Here is a 20,751-nt window from a genome sequence, read left to right on the forward strand (position 1 = left end):
GAAACCAAAATCACAGTCATCGTCCATCGCCTCCATCAACTTCAACACCATCTCCACCGCCTTCCTCCCTCTCTATAGTTTTGTCCACTCTCCCATAAACCTTTGTAATCCTCTGCTTAAACATGGTGTTTCATGCTATTAATTAGTATCCAATGATCTATTGCAACTTCGTTATGTCTGAGTAGATTTTTTTGTCATGTTATTCATTGGCGATATATTATGATTGATTTGAGTTGTATGTTGATGTGTTGTTTTCCTTTGGTGCCCATCATATGAGCACGCAGGTATGTGGGTCAAACATTAGGGTTAGTAGTATGTTGAGATAACTATGCAGTGACCAGACGGAGTGCCAAATATGATCAAGTTTGTGTGTATGTGGATCACACTTTAGGGTTAGTACTTAGTAGTATGTTGAGATAACTATGCTTGGTTTTTACCCTAATGAATCTTTACTATTTGTGGACGCTTGATAGGGGTTTCAATCATACGTACATGTTATCAGTGGATTTTGTTGTAAGTTAGCATAGGCCTCTCTCACATAAAACTGCAATATATGATTATTCTAGCCAATTGCCTAGGGACAATTCTTCACTTCCTATCGCGGTTATTCCACACTCGCTATCTTTTACTTTTTTTTCCTTTTCATTACATTAACTAACCATGATTTCCAAGTTCGTCACTTTCTTGCCAACTATCCCTTTTATAACTGTAAAAGAGTTTTATTTCTTGTTTCTTGGTAAAGCAAACGTTTGGTGTACATAGGGTTGTATCTATGGTTGATAGAACCTTAGAGAATACAAATACTACCTTTAACTCCTCATTGGGTTCGACACTTTTTAATGATCTAAAAGGCTACAATAGATTCCCTACACTTGTGGGTTATTAGAGCCTCGGGGATCCCAGAGGACATCAAGAGTTGTTCTCAGAGTCGTCCTCTCCTGACATATGCTATCATGGGCTTAGCTTCCACTTGAAGCATCCCATCTCACGTCCTACCTGGGATGCGACAAGACCATACATGACTCACTCCAGCATGGGACATTTCAGAGCCCATCCTACCATGGGCATGGGATTTTTCTGACATGTTCTTCCTCCTATCCTTAGAGGTGGGACAACCACAATAGGTGGCTTGTGCACCCGAGGAGGCAAGCGATCGAGACCGAGCCCTCGAGCACCCTTTTACACACACCAAGCTTGATCTTGTACTCGATGACACCAAGGCCGCCTTCTCGGGGTGGTGTCGAGGGGACCCCATCTCCATCCCCGCTGATGCGGGTGCTTTGAGTGGCTAGGGAGGGGCTCTATTTCTAGCCAAGCTCGTGGCCATGGTGACCGACTGCTCGGGTTGGATCATTGAATACATCTCCGGTGTTCCCAGAGGTAATGGTGTCCATGGGAGTGCTTGGTAGATATTTTTAGGTGGCACCGGTGGTTTGCCACTGTGGAGATTCTGGTGACAGTTTTATCTCGACCCGTGCCTGAGGAGGAGCTCATGGCCTGACCGAGACGGTGAGTGAAAGAGGGGGTCGTGAGGGGAGGGGTGCAGGGTGGTGCGGGATATATCCATGAGTGCACAGTCGTGAAACAACACGGTAGAAGTGCCACAACGTGAGCAGTACGCAACAGAAAGTTGTTTCTGCACTATTGTCACTCTGGCATGTGTGGTTGCCACCGCCATCATCAGTATACACATGGTTTTGAGCCTAGGGCCCGATGTTCGGGCTGCAAGTTGGTATGGCCGGGTCCCTAGGTGTTTTGTAGGATCTATGAAGATTTCAGATGAAATGATACTTCACTAAAATGGGGCAAATTTTCTACTGCCGAGATTTGAAGAAAAAAATAGTTTGGGTATCAAATGGAAAATCTTGGGGCTGAAACTAATAGGGTAGCTTTTGAATGAGGTGTACAGACTACACAAAAAGTTTGGGGGTGAATACTCAAAGGTTAGATACCAATTTTTTTGGTTACTTTGGGAGTTTTGGAATTCAAAAATTGTACTGGAGCATCTCATGTTTTAGCATAGTTGGAATATACATGGTCATAAGATACTACCGTAATTTTCTTGGCAGAAAATTCGTCTCTAAAAAGGTGCCTCTTCACAAAGGGGTTTAAAAAGGGATTATTTTGAAGAAGAAAATGCTTACTCAACAACCTTGAGCTTGTAATTTTTACATTGGAAGAGAATATATAGTTAGAAAAAGATTTGACAAGTTAAGCTGAAGCTCATTTTCCTTATGGAAAATGGGCTAACCATTTTCTGGAATTAATCCAGAGAAAGAATGCAACGCTAATGAGGGTCAAATTTGTGAAATTTGGTATGTGACAGTAACACCTAAAACATTAGGTATGTCGAGCAAAATTGTAGTGTGAGATTGACCATGATACTTATCTCGTCTATAATGTTTACACATGATACGCTTGTGTGTGCTTCACACTTCATGACTTAAACAACTAATCAAACAATAAACCTCTTTTTCTCTAAGTTTCTATACACCTCTGAGTTTCTCTAAGGGGATGTTTGGAGCGCTTATAGTTTGTGTGTAGCCACATGTATTTGTATCTCAAGCGAGAACAAAACGTCGGTAGATATTCAAAACTTACAATCATTTCAAATAGACCTTTAAAAGTAAAAGGAAACTTATATTCTTATGAAAAGGGGGTGATACCTGAAATCTATTGAGAACATTGGCGATTGTTTCATACCCATGGTTAGATGAATGATATGATGAAACAAGCTAAAACCAAAATAGAACATACACCTTGCAATAAAAGAAATTAACTGGACTAACTCAATGAAATTTAACAAGGTTTCCAATGCACGCTTCAAGTTTATGAAGCAATACACATTTTCCTCATAATTATCTAAGTAAACCAACATTCCAACTAAATATCCCATGAAAGAAAACTGGTACATCTACTCAATGGCTTGTCCATGAGACTGAGAGATAGCCTATATGATTTCAACAAAGTACTTGTCGAGCATATCAGCAATCATGCATCACCTTGAGTGGCCTTCACCAAAGATGTCATAGATCGATAGCAATGTGTCTGTTGGGGATCTTGGGACTCTCCGTCTCCCAAGAGATCGACCCTGAGGTCGATGGCCTCATGGAGCCAACGCTCCCGACGCGGCGGGTCTTCCTGCGATTTGCAAAGGTGGGGTACTGTGGGAACAGATTCAGAAGCACGGGGCGGTGGGAGTAGGCGTCAGGCGCCCCGTAGCTGCAGGCGGCCGGGGGGCACTGGAGTATGCGCAGTTGTTGAGTGTTGGAGTTGTTCGGAGATGCTGCCTGGTAGTACATGGCGGCTTGCGCCTGTGCCTGTACATTGCCATGCGCCATCATCTCCGCACTCGGATACATTATCTGCGGCTGCATCTGTGAGTAGTAGGTTGCATTAGCTGCGTCCTGTGCTGCTGACCCTGACATGTAGCATGGCTGCTGCATGTACATTGCTGCAAGAAAAAGGAATATGGATCCAACGAAAAATATGTCAGTATAACCACAATAATAGGCATGTTTGGATTGAGAGTATCTTTTGTGTGTTTCCCGTATTTTGCTCAACGTCGAGCAAAATATCGGGAAGCAGAAAGCTCATAAACTTACGCTGAATATCCAAACAGATTTCTCTTGATAATAGATAAAGTTGGTTTCGTTGAAACTCACAGAAACAGGAGCAATATAAATCGATCATGGCCATTTTGATCAAGTTGATAAATAAAAAATGGTACAAACAGAAACTACTCGCTGCTGGATTGGCTGGCATGCCTCGTTCCACTGTCAGGCCCACAAGAAATTTTCCGTCTTCCTACAATATGGGCAGGATTTCTTACTAGGTCTGGACACGTCGGTGCAGGATGGTTAATTCCATCTAATCTGGGGCATGCGCGCATGCATGTACAATGCAGAAAAGATTAAAAGAGCTAGAGGAGGTAGCAGCAGCAGGATGCATAGCCTAGCCCTGCAACGTAAAATCGTGTGACCATGACTGCAAGGGTTTCCCTGCTCCATTGACACTCTACGCAGCGACACTTCGTGGGCAAGATGAGAAGGAAAAGGCTTCTCCTCAATTGACCACTCAGAGGTGTTTGCAATGTTGGTCGTGTTGCAGGCAGCCGAGCGCAATACTGGGCGTGTTGCGGATTGACCAGCCTAGCGCTACGCGTACTACAAATCAGCCACACACGCAACCTTATCTCCTCGGGTCATCGTCTTCTTCCCGACACATGCCGTTTTCCCCAAATTGAATTTTCTTTGGCAGGTCATGCCTGTCCAATTCCTCTCCAAGCAGCTACCGCACTGATGCTCCAAGGTTGTTCCCATTGTTACATGGCATCTCCTTGGAGCCATGCACCATCACCGCAATTTTTGTGCAGGGGCGCTACACCATCGCTGCCAGAGAAGACCATCGAACAATGCTGCGAGCGGCACCCCCCGAAGCTGCGAAGGAGCGGCGGAGTCGTGGGTGTGACGACCGCAACAGACGGCGCTGTTGCAAGTTACGGCTGTGGGCAAGGCTGGGTGTCGTGATCTTTGAGCCGGTTGACATATAGTACTGGCAAAGACAATAAACAACAGGTGCCACTACAAGCGAAAAGATGGAGCTACCTTGCATCCGTGCGTGCACATCGTGAGCAAACAGAATATATACTCCTCCATTCCTAAATATAAGTCTTTTTAGACATTTTAAATAGACTACAACATATGGATGTATGTAGACATATTTTAGAACGTAGATTCACTCATTTTCCTTTGTATATAGTCACTTGTTGTAATCTTTAAAAAGACTTATATTTAAGAACGGAGGGAGTATAACCAAGCAAGCAAAGCAACCTTGTGCATGCATGCATACGAACCAAACTACCAAAGGGACATCACAAAACAGACAACAGATAGTACAGGTACGTGCTACTTCATTTCACTTTCAGAAACGAACGACTATAGATGAGTCAGCATCCATGCGTGTGCTAGTAATTTGCCCAGATGGATGCCATACCATCCAATCACATGACCAGTTTTGACCAGCAGACGCATGAAAGCCGTGGGGGTTTGCAATGGAAAGTCATAGATGCATATCCCTTCCAGCTAAACCCCAAACGTAAAGCTAGGCTAAGAAACGCACAGGCGCTTTTAGAAGCTAATCAATCAAGATGTACTACATGCCAATTGCCAAAAGCAGATTTAATGGAATGGCGTGTCGAAGGAAGAGATGGAGGGGTTCATGTGCGGACGTGCCTTCTCCGTTGCATGCAGGAGTGTTCGGCGCCGGCGGCGCCTGCAGCTGGACCGGGGAGAAGGCGTGGCCGGGGTCCTGCAGAGCGTGGGCAGCGGCTGGGGACGGCGGAGCTGCCTAGCGAAGTAGTCGGATCTCTGCTGCTGCTTCTGCTTCTGGCGCAGCCGGTTCTGGAACCAGTAGAAGACGTTCTTGCCCTCGATGGGGCCGTGCTCCTGCAGCCTCGCCGTCACCTGATGTATCTCCTTGGCGGTGGGGGTGCGCATCCCCTGGCGGTACAGCCCCTCCAGCACCGCGATTTGCTCCCTGGTGGGCACCCAGCGCGCGTTCGCCAGCGCCGCCGAGTTGGGGGATATCGGCGGGGAGAGGGGCGCCGACGTAGGGGGAGGGGAAAGGGAGAGGATGGTGGTGGCTCCGTCGTGGTGTTCGGCGTTTTCCATGGCTAGCTAGGAAAGTATGGGTTTTTGCGTTTGTGTGCGGTTGCGGTCGGGCGGGGTGTTGGGGTATTTAAAGACGCGTGGGAGGGTGAGAACTGGAGGGGAGAGGCTGGCCGCTGTCGCCGCACGGTGCCGATGGGGCCAGCAGAGGCGCGGCAGGGTGGCGAGACTCGTGTGCCAGCTATTTGCCGTGTACCGCACATGTGATCATGTTAAGACACTACACATATAGTAACATACGGGCTGGTATCTATGCCGAAAATAACTTTGTACCAAGTATACCATGTAAACGCGCATGGCCAGTTATGTTTCCTCTGGATCTATTCGGCCATTTAGTAATTCACACGGTCAACGGTTTTCGTTTTTCTTCCCCAAAAGCGCAATCATATTTCTCAGTTGTTGGATCTAGATAGAAATACGCGTGAGTTTGTGTGTTTCAGAAGAAAAAATATATATGAAAAGTGAACATATTAGTTGTTATCCTTGTCCTGATCGATCACGTGCATACACATTTGTATGTACACCAGGATACACCATACCGGTGGTGTTCTCTGATACCATTTGACTAAAAAATAACTTCGCTCCAAGTATAGCACGTAAACGTGGCATGGGCAACTGTGCTCCCTCTAAATCCATTGATTCGATAGTCTAGGAAATCACTCGGTCAAGCGGTTTATGTTTTTATTTTCTCCCATAAAAACACAAAAATGTTTCTTATTTCTTGTATCTGTGAAACACGCATGAGTTTGTTTGTATGTTTCATAAAAAATGAAGGAAACGCAAATTAGTAGTTGGTATCTATACCGACCCTGTCCGGACACAGTTGTATGTAGACTACAATACAACGACAATGTTTTTGGTACCATATGACTCGACAATAACTTGGTTCCAAGTATAGCGTGTAAACGGTGCACGGCCAGCTGTGCTCTTTGTCGGTCCATTGACAGCTCAAGCGGTTTCTGTTTCTTGCTAAAAGGAATTCAAATTAATCACATTCCTTTTTTTCGTTGGAAGTAAAACCTTACCATTGTTACCATGTCCATTTCCAAAATATAAACATAAATTGCATTGAGAGCGAATCCCGGATGGATGATTCAAAGATTTTGATAATGAGGGCCCTGTAACATTAGAATGAGTATAGAACTCCATCTTGTGGATGTAGAAAATGTGGGAATTATATGGGCTAGGCCCATTGAATAAATCATATAATATCTAAAATAAATCATAGAGACCCAATTGGCCCATTCATGCGTGACACAAGGTGTGAAACTTTAGTCACACACCCTTAGTGGTGGGTGAGTTAGACAAGTATAAAAGGTTTCATCTTCTACACATCCGTAGAAACTTAAGAAGGGGGCACATACACACGCTCCACATCTGACGCTCGGCTTGCCTCATGCAAACATGTGTGTCATGTTTCGTGAACTAGTCGAGCCGTGCTAGGACCTATGTGTGTTTATCTTTTTTTTAGCATGATAGAAGTTGGAATGGATGAAACTAAGTGATCATCGTCTAAAGTCTATATTAAGATCGCCCCTATCCTGGACAAATACACACCACACAGAATCGCCCGTTATGTTCTAGAGTTTGCACTGCCTCTAGATCATTCCCATCCCGCTTCTTGACATGCACCATGAGAAAGAGCATACATCATGAACCGTCTTTTGTGGGGCTTTCATGTGGTTGTCCAATGACGCTTCTTCATAATATGTTTCGTATGTAATCGTTTCCGTATTGCCAGGGATTGCTTTTAGGATGTGTTTGGTAGCATGTATAGACCTAGCCTAGTTGTTCTCCTCTGATACATGCTAAGTATAGACATGTTGAGTCCATGCATTTGTTATTGTTTGGCAGCGGTGTATGTGCTAAGACATGCTGAGCTAAGATTTTTTTTGGAAGTCTGCATGTGTTTACACATGCTGAACAATTTTGAATTCTGAATAATTTTTTTTGAATGGTGAACAAAACTGGGAAAACATGAACAAAATTTAAACATATTTTGAAATATTGACCTTTTATTGAAATTCTAAACATTTTTTGAAAATTTAAATTAATTTTAAAATTCTGAATTTATTTGAAAATTTAAACATATTTTGAAAGTTTGTTTTTATCTATTTTTTTTGAAATTTTACAATTTTTTTGAAAATTTAACAAATTTTGAAATTCTGAAGATTTTTTAAAATTTATACAAAATTTGAAATCCTGAACATTTTTTGAAAAATTAAACAACATTTGAAATTCTAGACACTTTTTGAAAATTTAATCAATTTTGAAATTCTGAATACTTTCGAAAAATTAAATAAAATTTGAAATTCTGAACTTTTTTGAAAATTTAAACAAATTTTGAAATTCTGAATAATTTTTGCAAATTCAATTAAAATTTGAAATTATGATTTTTTTAAAAAAAATTAAACATATCTGGACGTGGTCTGAAGGGTCGGGCCAGTATGGCTGCCCCCATGCACCCTTTCTAGGGTGCATGAGATGGGCATGGTTGAGGGTCCTTTTTTTGCCTCACATGGGCATAGCCCACGAGAGCCATGCATCCTACCAAACAAGCAAAAGTGGGTCGGATTAGGAATTTTTGCCCTCATGCACTCTCCACGCACCCTACCAAACACACTTGTAGACCCTTTTTTGTCTTACTGATGGCAATAGAGATGGATGTGCTATATTTTCCTTATCCACTGATTTGCATGCCCAGTTTGTTCAACACTACTTATGACTGTAATAACTCTTTTTGATTTCTGATAAGTTTGTCTAAGCACCCCACTCTGAAAGATTTGAGTGAATCCACTAAGAGAAAACCCAAAGCCCAAAACTTAGATAGTGGTTGGGCATCACATAGATCTAAGTTGAGATTGCTTTGAGCCCTTGAGAACTGCTAACTCTCTAGACGGTTAGGCTTTTGTCTGAGTGACTAAGAGTTACTATGGTCACCAAATACAAAGTTTGTTGAAGGTTTGGAGATCACCAAGAAGGATCTACCACGAGTAAAATGAGTTGAAGTTCGAAGAAATAACTTCACATTGAGGAGAATAGGAGGGAGGGGGTTTGCTCCTATGTGCAATCACAAGTCCCTTCAACTAGACATAGCTCTTCTGCCACAGTTTGAACTCGTCAAACAAGTATATTGTCGCCATCGCGCACCACTAGTTCTCTCTCTTACCGCATTACTTTTCGTAATTTATTTTAGGTAGAGTTATCTCTTGTGAGTTACTCCCTCCGGTCCTTTTTAGTCTGCATATAAGTTTTATCCGAAGTCAGAGTATCTCTACTTTGACCAAACTTATACTGAAGACGATTCCCAAAAAAGAACTCCTTGAAATTGTCTGTTTGACATTGTGGTTTCATTTCTTGATGTTCCCATGTGTCGGGTGTTGGATTGCCTCGTGGGTCAATCAATGGAGTGCCTCTCGACTGAGCCTGGGATGACTGGTCATTTCTATGCTCTTTTCGATGGTCGACTGGTAGAGGACATCATGACGAAAGACGTATGAGTTGGAAACATTGATACGTCTTCGTCGTATCTATAATTTTTTATTGTTCCATGCCAATATTCTACAACTTTTACATACTTTTGGCAACAATTTATATGATTTTCTTGGACTAACATAGTGATACAGTGCCAGTTCATGTTTGTTGCATGTTTTTTGTTTCACAGAAAATCCATATCAAACTGAGTCCAAATGGGATAAAAACTTACGGAGATTGTTTTTGGAATATATGTGAATTTTGGGAAGTGGAATCAACGCGAGACAATGCCCAAGGCGGCGGGAAGGCAGGGGGCGCGCCTTGGGCCCTTGTGGTCACCCCATAAGGCGGTTGGTTCCCTTCTTCGGCTGCACGAAAGCTAATATCTGGATAAAAATCGTGTTAAAATTCAGCCCAATTGGAGTTACGGATCTCCGGGAATTTAAGAAACGGTGACAGGCCAGAATCAAAGAGCGCAGAAACAGAAAAAAACAGAGAGAGAGAGAGAGATCCAATCTCGGAGGGGCTCCCGCCCCTCCACCGCCATGGAGGCCAAATACTAGAGGGGAAACCCTCCTCCCATCTAGGGGTGATGTCAAGGTAGAAGAAGAAGGAGGGGGGGCTCTCTCCCCCTCTCTCCCGGTGGCGTCGGAACGCCGCCGGGGCCATCATCGTGACGGTGATCTACACCAACAACTTCGCCGATGTCATCACCAACTCTCTCCCCCTCTATGCAGCGGTGTAACACCCCTTCTCCCCGCTGTAATATTTACTTAAACATGATGCTCAACACTATATATTATTTCCCAATGATGCATGGCTATCCTATGATGTTTGAGTAGATCCATTTTGTCCTATGGGTTGATTGATGATCATGATTGGTTTGAGTTGCATGTTTTAGTATTGGTGTTGTCTTATGGTTCTCTCCCTGTCACGCAAGCGTGAGGGATCCCCGATGTAGGGTTTGCAATATGCTCATGATTCGCTTATGGTGGGTTGCTAGAGTGAAAGAAGCTTAAACCTGAGTAAGTAGGTTGTTTGTGTATGGGAATGAAGAGGACTTGATACTTTGATGCCATGGTTGGGTTTTACCTTAATGATCTTTAGTAGTTACGGATGTTTGCTAGAGTTCCAATCATAAGTGCATACGATCCAAGGAGAGAAAGTATGTTAGCTTATGATTCTGCCTCAAAAAAAATGCAATAATGATTACCGGTCTAGTTATCGATTGCCTAGGGACACATAACTTTCTTGTGACAAAAAGCTCTATACTAAAACTGACTTAGTTATTTCTTTATCTAAACAGCTCCTAGTTTCTATTTACGTGCTCTTTATTATCTTGCAAACCTATCCTATCACACCTACAAAGTACTTCTAGTTTCATACATGTTCTAGGTAAAGCGAACGCTAAGCGTGCGTAGAGTTGTATCGGTGGTCGATAGAACTTGAGGGAATATTTGTTCTACCTTTAGCTTCTCGTTGGGTTCGACACTCTTACTTATCGAAATAGGCTACAACTGGTCCCCTATACTTGTGGGTTATCAAGACCTTTTTCTGGCGCCGTTGTCGGGGAGCAATAGCATGGGGTGAATATTCCCGTGTGTGCTTGTTTGCTTTATCACTAAATAATTTTTATTTTGTGCTCCTGTTTTCTATCTTTAGTTATGGGTAGGAAACGTAAAATACCAAAAAAAATAGTTGTACCTACTAAACCAATGGTTGAAGAACTACCCCAAATCTATCATACTCCTGAAGCTTTTTTACTTGGATCCCTTTGTGCTCGTGCTGAAAACCCAACTAGCTTACTTGAGGGAGAATCGTTAGATGAGCATGCTTATTTTGTGCAACACTGGTTATCTCAAAAAGGGAAAATTTTATTAATACTATGCAATGCTATGCTTGGAATTTATGTGAATTATATGATTTTACTTGTTGTTTTGAAGACCCTAAGAAACACTTTCCCTACCAATGTGAGTTTAGTGATAATGGAATCTTATCTTTTTAAGCCAGGGGTGTTTATAATTACTATGATATTGAACAAATTGAAGAATTTGTTGCTTTTAAGGGTGCTTATGAAATTGCTTCTTTGATTGAAAAGTATGATGCTACTCTTTACAAATCTGAAAAAAATTCCATACTTAAATATTGCTATGAAAACAATGCTTCTAATGCTTATGTTAAAGAATATATTGAGGACTCCTCCGCTGTCCAGGAGGAGACTACTATTTTGCAGGAATCTATGAAAGAAGAAACTGATGGCATTGTGAGCTCATTGGATGAAAAAGATGACGAGGAGGGCGAAGAACAAACAGAGGAAGAGTGGATTAGCTACCCGTTCCCACCTTCTAATGAGAGTAACTCTTCAACTCATACATTGTTTAATTTCCCTTCGTGCTTACCGAAGGATGAATGATATGATAGTTGCTATGATCCCTTGGATTCATTTGAAATATCCCTTTTTGATAAAATTGATGCTTGCTATGCTTGTGGCCATGATGCCAATATGAATGATGCTTATGGAAAATCGGCTAAACAAAATTTGAATAACATTAGGACGGTACCAACTGATCCCCCTGCGACCACCTAGCTCCCACGACCTAGCTGCGACCCCGCCGCCGCCGCCGCCGCGGCTGCGGCTGTGGCTTAGCTCGCCTCCCATCCTCCACCCCTGACCATGGCCTCCTCTCCCACCACCAACCGCATCCCCTCCGAGCCCTCCCCAGCCACCAACCCCCCACCCATCCCCTCCGTCCTAGCTCCCCTGCCAATCCAGATCCAGAGTTGCTGACTGCCGGTGCTGAGGATGAAGACGGGGACACTCTCGGGCGCGTCGAGTGTTGCCCTGGAATCACTCTGCTCAAGCTGCCACCACCTCCAGATCAGCTCCCCCCAAATTTCACGCCGCTGGTCATGACCGACGCATCACAGGCATCTACAGAGAAGGGGTGGGTGGAGGTCGGGAGCCAGCATCGCCGGAGGTTGGAGAAGATAACTGCCCTGCCCCGAAAGAAGGACACCGGCCGCGCCCTTGCTTTCAAGTGGAGAGCTTATGGGCTCTGCTTCCGTTGCTTGGCGGAGGACCACTTCATCGCCGGCTGTCGTGGGCCTATCACTTGCCTGGGCTGCGGCGGCTCTGGGCATCACGAGTGTGGATGTCCGGACCGCCTCCCTGCCAGCCATGGTCATCTCCGTAGCGTCATGTTGCCGTCGGCTGCTCCTCGCCTCCCCAACCACCCGCCCACCGCTCCTTCACCGCGGTTGCAGAAGCGCTCGTGGGCCTCTGTTGTTGCCGCTCCGACTGGGCTCATTCAAGGGGCCCCTTGTAGCAAATCCGGCGCCCCATGTTCGGGTCTGGCCGACCCCGATGAGTCGACCTTGGCTGCTGATTTGGGGCTGCTGAAACCCCTCTTTGCAGCTCAGACCGAGGCGCTTCGCGCAGAGTTGCAGGCTCTGGTTTCCGCTCGTGTGGAGGAGGTCGTTCAACCCCTTCGTGACATGGCCGTTGCTCTGCAAGGTTGGGAGGCCCAGGTCTCGGGCCTCTTGGAGCGGCTGGAGGCTATCAGTGGCAAAGCTGTCGATTTACCGGCCTTCAATTAGTCTCTTAAGGCGCGAGAGGAAGGGAATATGGGGAATGGTGGGGGGTCTTCTTCCTTGGCACACTTGAGTTTGCCTCCTCCCTGGTGCGAGCATGAGAAGACGGCGCCCTTTGTTGTCACAGATGGTAAGGATGTTAGTGAGGCAGGAGTGGTCGGGTGCTTGTCTGAGGTTCTGGCAACTATGGCGCTACCTGCAGATGTTCTTCCTGCGGTGGATGTAGTTCTGCACGAGATGGTATTTCAACGCAAGGAAGAGCAAGCTAAGGTTGCTGAGATAGTCACATCGAGCATTGATATGGAGCATATTGAGGTGGCCTTGCCTGATGGTTTGGCTGGCGAGGCGCCTCCCTTTGTCTCCTCTTCGGTGACGCTTGCTTCAGGGGACACTACCAATATGATGTCCTCTGGGTCCGAGGAGCCACTTGGTGATATTGGTGCGCCATCAACCTCCTTGTTGGATGAGTTCCTAAGCGGTTTCAGTTGCACAGCGCCACGGTCCTTGCTCGAAGAACCGATCCATGTGCAGATTGACGGGGCATCTACTTGTTTCGAGAGGCGGAGTGGATGTTTGGATAAGAAGAACAAAAACTACAACATTCCTACTGCCAAGCGCGCTGAATATAGGTTGTCGGAGGCTTATGGGGAACTGCCGAAGGGGATGACATCTAAGAAAGGCTCCGAGGAGGATGTGCAACAGAAGATGAGCTCTTATCTTCGGATGTACAAGCAACCGCTTACGCCGACGGCGACCCAAGCAATTCGTGCATTGGTGGAAGCCAATGGTTGATCTCACTTTTAAAAAGGTTAGGTGCGAGTTCACATCTAGTTGCAGGCATGTTCTTGAGGTTGCAGTGGTTGTCTTGGTCGGGTATGCTGTGTTGACGATGGTCTTGGGCCTTGGCACCCTTGTATCTGGCTCGGACCATGTCCCTTGAGTGATAGTCCGGTGTGTGTGTGTAGTCTTTGCCGGTTTCCCTTAATTAACTGATGTCATGTATGGTTTTTGGGTCCGGTTTCCCTTATTAACTGGACCAACTCTCTTCTTCTATATGCAATGCGGGAGCTCCCCGCCCTCTGACGAGGTTCCGTCAAAAAAATGATGCTTATGGGGATGAACTTGCTATAGTTCCTTATGTTATGGAAGAAATTGTTGCTATTGCACCCTTGCATGATAGTCCTATTATCTTTTTGAATTCTCCTGACTACACTATATTAGAGAGGTTTGCACGTATTAAGGATTATATTGATGGGTTGCATCTATTACAACATGGATTTTGCCTTCTCTCTTTTTCCGGACTTGCCTTCTCTCTTCTTCCGGACTTGGTTTTTACCGTGGTTTTTGCCCTGACTTGATTTGGATTTTGGAATCATGTCAAATGGACTTGTCACTTGGGCATATCCTTGACTTTCACCAAAGTGACCTATCTAAGAAAAATATTCATTTTTCTCTCTGAAATTCAATTCAGAAACTTGTGCTCCAAAGCAACCCCAATTTTTCTTGCCCAGAAAAACCTGAAATAATTCCTGAATATTCTTAGAACCTTGGCACACCTTCCCATGCAAAAATATTGCATGCCTTTTTGGAATATTTTTGCTATAGAGAATCATTTCTCTTCTGGACCAACATTCCAGTTTGTACAGCAAGTACATTTTCCCTTGAGCTTTTGGCCCTGATCTTTCTTGAGCTTAAACACCCTCCTAAGAAACCCTAAACCCCAGGAGATCGGCCCTAATGGCCTTCTAGAAGGTGGCTTAACTTGGCGACCAAGTTTCTGGTCAGAAACTTGCTAGCTTGGTTAAGTCAAATCTGGTCAGCCTGAGCATGAGCTATCACCACTCCTAGACTAAACACTGCATGAACGAACGCAGACAAGCTTTGGCTGCGCTTGGGCATCGTCTTGACCATGCCAGCTTGGTGACCGCGTGAAGACACGGCGCCTGGCAACGTCTCGACGCGCTCTAGCTGGCGTTTTCCTCTCTGTTTCGCGCGTGCTCGTTCCAGTGCTCGCCGACGCCTGCCGCACCGCACCAACAGCGTCGACCTATCACCCTTGACCGCTCCCTGGCGCTCGCCGATGCCGGAGCCGCCGCAACAAGCACGGGCGCGTCGTGGCCAAAATGCCATAGTGCGCGCGTGCGCTTGTCCACTTCCTCCACCGCCTCATGTGCTCGTCTGCGAGCGTGGGCAAGCTCCTACGTTGACGTTGAGCGTTTGCCCCCTCACATTGGAACTTCTCATCGCCGTTCGCCGCGTGTCCAGAGAGCTCCGGCGGTGACACGTACAGAAACTTTGGCCTTGAACTTTGCTCATGCCCATGGAAACTTTGTGAACCTTGATTACAGAAACTTCTCAACAAAAATAATTATCCCCTTGTACAAATTCATTGTATTATGAAAATAATGTGCCAAGATTTGCCTTTAGGATGATTAGATTGCTTGTTTGGTTTGTGTAGTGGAAAAATAGAAACTTTGGCTATAGCGCGTGAATTTACATTTTTTACTAGAATGTCAAAAGCTTCTCAAACTTTTTGCACAGTACTTATATAATTTTTTTTATTTTGTCCTAATTTTTTAGAATTTTTCCAGTTACAGAAGTATGATGAATGTTCAGATTACTATAGACTATCCTGTTTTTGACAGATTCTGTTTTTGATGCATTGTTTTGCTCATTTTGATGAAACTATCGATTGTATCGGTGGTATAAGCCATGGAAAAGTTATAATACAGTAGCTACAATGAAAAAATAAAATATGAATGGGTTTGCAATAGTACTTAAAGTGGTGATTTGTTTTATTATACTAACGGATCTCATGAGGGTTTTGTTAAGTTTTGTGTGATTGAAGTTTTCAAGTTTTGGGTGAGATGACGATGGATGAAGGAATAAGGAGTGGCAAGAGACCAAGAGCAACTCTAGCAGACCCCGCATCCGGCCGGCCCACAAAACGCGTTTGAGGTTCGTGGAAAACGGCCTTTGCGGGCTGGCTGGCACGGCCGCAGATGCAGACCCCCCAAACGGACCCGTATAAAAGGATATTCGCGGAATATACTTTTTTACGGGTTGGCTTTTGCGGGGTCTGCTCGGACACCGCCGCGTCGACCCGCAAACAGAAAACGCCCAATTCTCGCATTTGACATAGGTTCCCAAAATAAGTTCAAATTTAAAACAACATAACACAGTTTACGTGGAAATAAAAGCCAAGTTTAGTAGGACAAACGCAAAAGAGGGCCTTGCAAAAGTGACGCCCACGTCCAGCATCATCTTGGTCGATCTTCACTCCGCACCATCGAGTCCATCTTGAAGTTCATCGCCACCACCGAATCCACCATCGGCGCTTGTTCCAACTCCCGTACCGAAATCATCGACGTTGCCACCATATGGAGCAGAGAAAACATCTCTGAAAAATGGCGTAAAGCACATCTCTGAAAAATGGCGTAAAGCAAAGAAAATTGCCATGACCGGCCATTTTGTCAAACACCTCGCTTGCGGGGGAGCGACACCGTTGAGAGGCATCGTCGGGGCACCTCTTTCCGAGGTGGAGTGAGCACATGAAGGAGGCGACTTCTTTGTAGCCGGAACCCTCTTCCTATTGCAGCCGACGGCCTTGGCAACCTTCTCTGCCACCGGCCGAGATCACGCAGCAGCGTTGGCGCCCGAAGAGCGGGCCTTCGCGGCGGGGGTTGTCGGATTCCCGCCCTGCACGACCATGTTGCCCTGCCTCTTGCGGGCAGGCGCCGCGTTGCCTTGGGCGACGGCGATGCCAACATGGCCAGTGACGAGATCCACTCGAGGGGAAGGAGCATGCGCGACCTCGACGGTGACAGGGGACAGCATGGAGTCATCCATGACGGCGAAGGACGGCCGGGGAAGATGCACCGAAGCATGCAGTGGCGGGGCAATGATGGCGGAGGGTGGGGAAGCGGGAAAGGGCTCACGAAAATGACCCTCCTTCAAAATCTCATTGCGGATAGGGGCTGAGCTTGGGTCGTCGTCCTAGCCCGTGAATCTAGAGGTTGGGGGAGGTGTTTTGCTGTGCCCCGCAAAAATATTTGTGGGCCGGGGCGGGATGCGGGGTCTGGTCGGGCAGGTTTTCCCGCCCCGACCCACACTTTGGCGGTTATTTTGCGGGTCGGGGCAGGATGCAGGGTCTGCTAGAGTTTCTCTAAGCTTGGGGATGCCCGAGGAACCCCAAGGTAATATTCAAGGACTCCCAAGCAGCTAAGCTTGGGGATGCCCCGGAAGGCATCCCCTCTTTCTTCTAACGATCGTCGGTAATTTTACTTGGAGCTATAGTTTTATTTATCACATGATATGCGTAAATCTTGGAGCGTCGTGTTCCTTTTTATTTTTATTTTAATAAATGCACCATGCTGGTATGAGATAGTCCTTGGTTGATTTATAGAATGCTCTTTGCACTTCACTTATATATTTTGAGCATGGCTTTATAGAATGCTTCATGTGCTTCACTTATATCATTTGAAGTTTGGATTGCTTGTTTCCCTACACAGAGAAAACCGCCATTTGTAGAATGCTCTTTTGCGTCACTTATATTTGTAAGAATGTGGGCATATCTTTTGTAGAAAGAATTGAACTCTCTTGCTTCACTTATATCTATTTAGAGAGTCATCAGGAATTGGTCATTCATATTGTTAGTCATAAAATCCTACAAGAAACTTGTAGATCACTGAATATGATATGTTTGATTCCTTGCAATAGTTTTGCGATATAAAGATGGTGATATTAGAGTCATGCTAGTGAGTAATTGTGGATTGGTAACAATACTTGTGTTAAAGTTTGTGATTCCCGTACCATGCACGTATGGTGAACCATTATGTAACGAAGTTGGAGCATGAGGTATTTATTGATTGTCTTCCTTATGAGTGGCGGTCGGGGATGAGCGGTGGTCTTTTCCTACCAATCTATCCCCCTAGGAGCATGTGCGTAGTGCTTTGTTTCCATAGCTAATAGACTTTTGCAATAAGTATGTGAGTTCTTTATGACTAATGTTGAGTCCATGGATTATACGCACTCTCACCCTTCCATCATTGCTAGCCGCTTCGGCACCGTGCATTGCCCTTTCTTACCTCGAGAGTTGGTGCAAACTTCGCCGATGCATCCAAACCCCGTGATACGTTACGCTCTATCTCTTGGGAAATGTTGCATGGAAAACATAAAAATTATATGCACACGCAGTGATCTATCCATGGAGATGCATAGCAACGAGGGGGAGAGTGTGTCTATGTACCCTCATAGACCATAAGTGGAAGCATTTCTCAACGCGGTTGATGTAGTCGAACTTCTTCATGCTTCAACTGATCAAGTACCGAACGCATGGCAACTCTGTGTTCTGCACATGTTCAGCTCGGCGACGTCCCTCACCTTCTTGATCCAGCAAGACGTCGAGGTAATAGATGAGTTTTGTCAGCACGACGGCGTGGTGACAGTGATGGTGAAGTGATCCTCGCAGGGCTTCGCCTAAGCACTATGAAAATATGACCGAGGGTGTAAACGGTGGAGGGGGCGCCGCAAACGGCTAGGCAATTGTCTGGGGTGTGCTAGGGGTGCCCCCCACATATATATAGGTGGGAGGGGGAGGGAAGAGGCCAGGAGGCGCCCCAAGTAGGACCGAATCCTACTTGGGTTCCTCCTAGGCCAGCCCCCCCACCCTTCCTTTTTTACCGGAGGGGGAAGGAAAGAGGAGGGGGAGAAAGGGAAGCGGGGGGGAGCCCCCTTTCCTTTTCTTCCCCCCTTTCCTTCTCCCTTTGGTTCGGCCCATATGGGGGCGCACCAGCCACTGGTGGCTGGTGTCTTTCCCCTCGTGGCCCATTAGGCCCATATCTTTTGTCGGGGGTGCCTGGAACCCCTTCCGGTGACCCGATAAGCACCCGGTACCCTCAAAACACTTCCGGTGTCCGAATACTATCGTCCTATATATGAATCTTTACCTCTTGACCATTTTTAGACTCCTCGTCATGTCCGTGATCTCATCCGGGACTCCGAACAACATTTGTTCACCAATTCACATAACTCATATAATACAATATCGTCATCGAACGTTAAGCGTGTGAGATTGGTACTAGTAGGTTGCTATTAGTGTTAATTACTCCTTGTAGTTGATGCTAGTTGGTTTAATTGGTGGAAGATCATATGTTCAGATCCTATATGCATATTAATACCCCTCTGATTATGAACATGTTTATGCTTTGTGAGGATTTACGTTTGTTCCTGAGGACATGGGAGAAGTCTTGCTATTAGTAGTCATGTGAATTTGGTATTCTTCGATATTTTGATGAGATGTATGTTGTCTCTCCTCTAGTGGTGTTATGTGAACGTCGACTACATGACACTTCACCATTATTTGGGCCTAGAGGAAGGCATTGGGAAGTAATAAGTAGATGATGGGTTGCTAGAGTGACAGAAGCTTAAACCCTAGTTTATGCGTTGCTTCGTAAGGGGCTGATTTGGATCCATATGTTTCATGCTATGGTTAGGTTTACCTTACTACTTTTGTTGTAGTTGTGGATGCTTGCAATGGAGGTTAATCATAAGTGGAATGCTTGTCCAAGTAAGGGCAGTACCCAAGCACCGGTCCACCCACATACCAAATTATCAAAGTACCGAATGCGAATCATATGAGCGTGATGAAAACTAGCTTGATGATATTCCCATGTGTCCTTGGGAGCGCTTTTCTCTATATAAGAGTTTGTCCAGGCTTGTCCTTTTCTACAAAAAGGATTGGGCCACCTTGCTGCACTTTATTTACTTTTGTTACTTGTTGCTCGTTACGAATTATCCTATCACAAAACTATTTGTTACCACTTATTTCAGTACTTGCAGAGAATACCTTGCTGGAAACCGCTTATCATTTCCTTCAGCTCCTCGTTGGGTTCGACACTCTTACTTATCGAAAGGACTACGATAGATCCCCTATACTTGTGGGTCATCAGCGTGCGGACCCTATGGGTTCGAGAACTATGTACACATGACCGAGACACCTCTCCGGTCAATAACCAATAGCGGAACCTGGATGCCCATATTGGCTCCTACATATTCTACGAAGATCTTTATCGGTCGAACCGTTATGACAACATACATTATTCTCTTTGTCTATCGGTATGTTACTTGCCCGAGATTCGATCGCCGGTATCTACATACCTAGTTCAATCTCATTACCGGCAAGTCTCTTTACTCGTTCCGTAATACATCACCTCGTGACCAACTCCTTAGTCATTTTCTTGCAAGCTTATGATGTGTATTACCGATAGGGCCCAGAGATACCTAGTTACTTGTGACATTTGATAGCACACAAGGAATTCTTCCGGTATCCGGGAGTTGCATAATCTCATAGTCGAAGGAACATGTATTTGACATGAAGAAAGCAATGGCAGTAAAACTGAACGATCATTATGCTAAGCTAACGGCTGGGTCTTGTCCATCACATCATTCTCCTAATGATGTGATCCCGTTATCAAAAGACAACTCATGTCCATGGTTAGGAAATCTTAACCATATTTGATCAACGAGCTAGTCAAGTAGAGGCTCACTAGGGACACGGTGTATCTTTATATATCCACATGTATTTAGGTTTCTGATCAATACAATTCTAGCATGAATAATAAACCTTTATCACGAATAAGGAAATATAAAATAACAACTTTATTATTGCGTCTAGGGCATATTTCCTTCACTATCACACATAATCCTCCTTATATCTTCCTCAAAACAGCCACCATGCCTACCTATCATGGCATTTCCATAGCCATTCCGAGATATACTATCATGCAACTTCCACCATCATCATATGCATGACTTGAGCATTCATTGTCATACTACTTTGCATGATCATAAGATAGCTAGCATGATATTTTCATGGCTTGTCCATTTCTTATATCGTTGCTACGCTAGATCATTGCACATCCCGGTACACCACTGGAGGCATTCATATAGAGTCATATCTTTGTTCTAGTATCGAGTTGTAATATTGAGTTGTAAGTAAATAAAAGTGTGATGATCA

At 45.0% G+C, this 20,751-nt stretch overlaps 1 pseudogene across 1 annotated transcript; it reads right to left on the reverse strand.

Moving 5' to 3' along the window:
- Nucleotides 1-2,766: 2,766 nt before the first annotated feature.
- On the reverse strand, nucleotides 2,767-5,731 carry LOC125548804 (WUSCHEL-related homeobox 5-like; annotated as a pseudogene). Its single transcript, XR_015598584.1, has 2 exons — nucleotides 5,235-5,731; nucleotides 2,767-3,454 (listed from the first exon to the last, which is right to left on the reverse strand). The product of XR_015598584.1 is annotated as a WUSCHEL-related homeobox 5-like (transcript).
- Between the last annotated feature and the right edge of the window lie 15,020 nt (nucleotides 5,732-20,751).

The sequence above is a fragment of the Triticum urartu genome, chromosome 3A (genome assembly GCF_056163025.1).
Source record: "Triticum urartu cultivar PI428250 chromosome 3A, HENAU_Tu73, whole genome shotgun sequence".
Taxonomy (NCBI): Eukaryota; Viridiplantae; Streptophyta; class Magnoliopsida; order Poales; family Poaceae; genus Triticum; species Triticum urartu.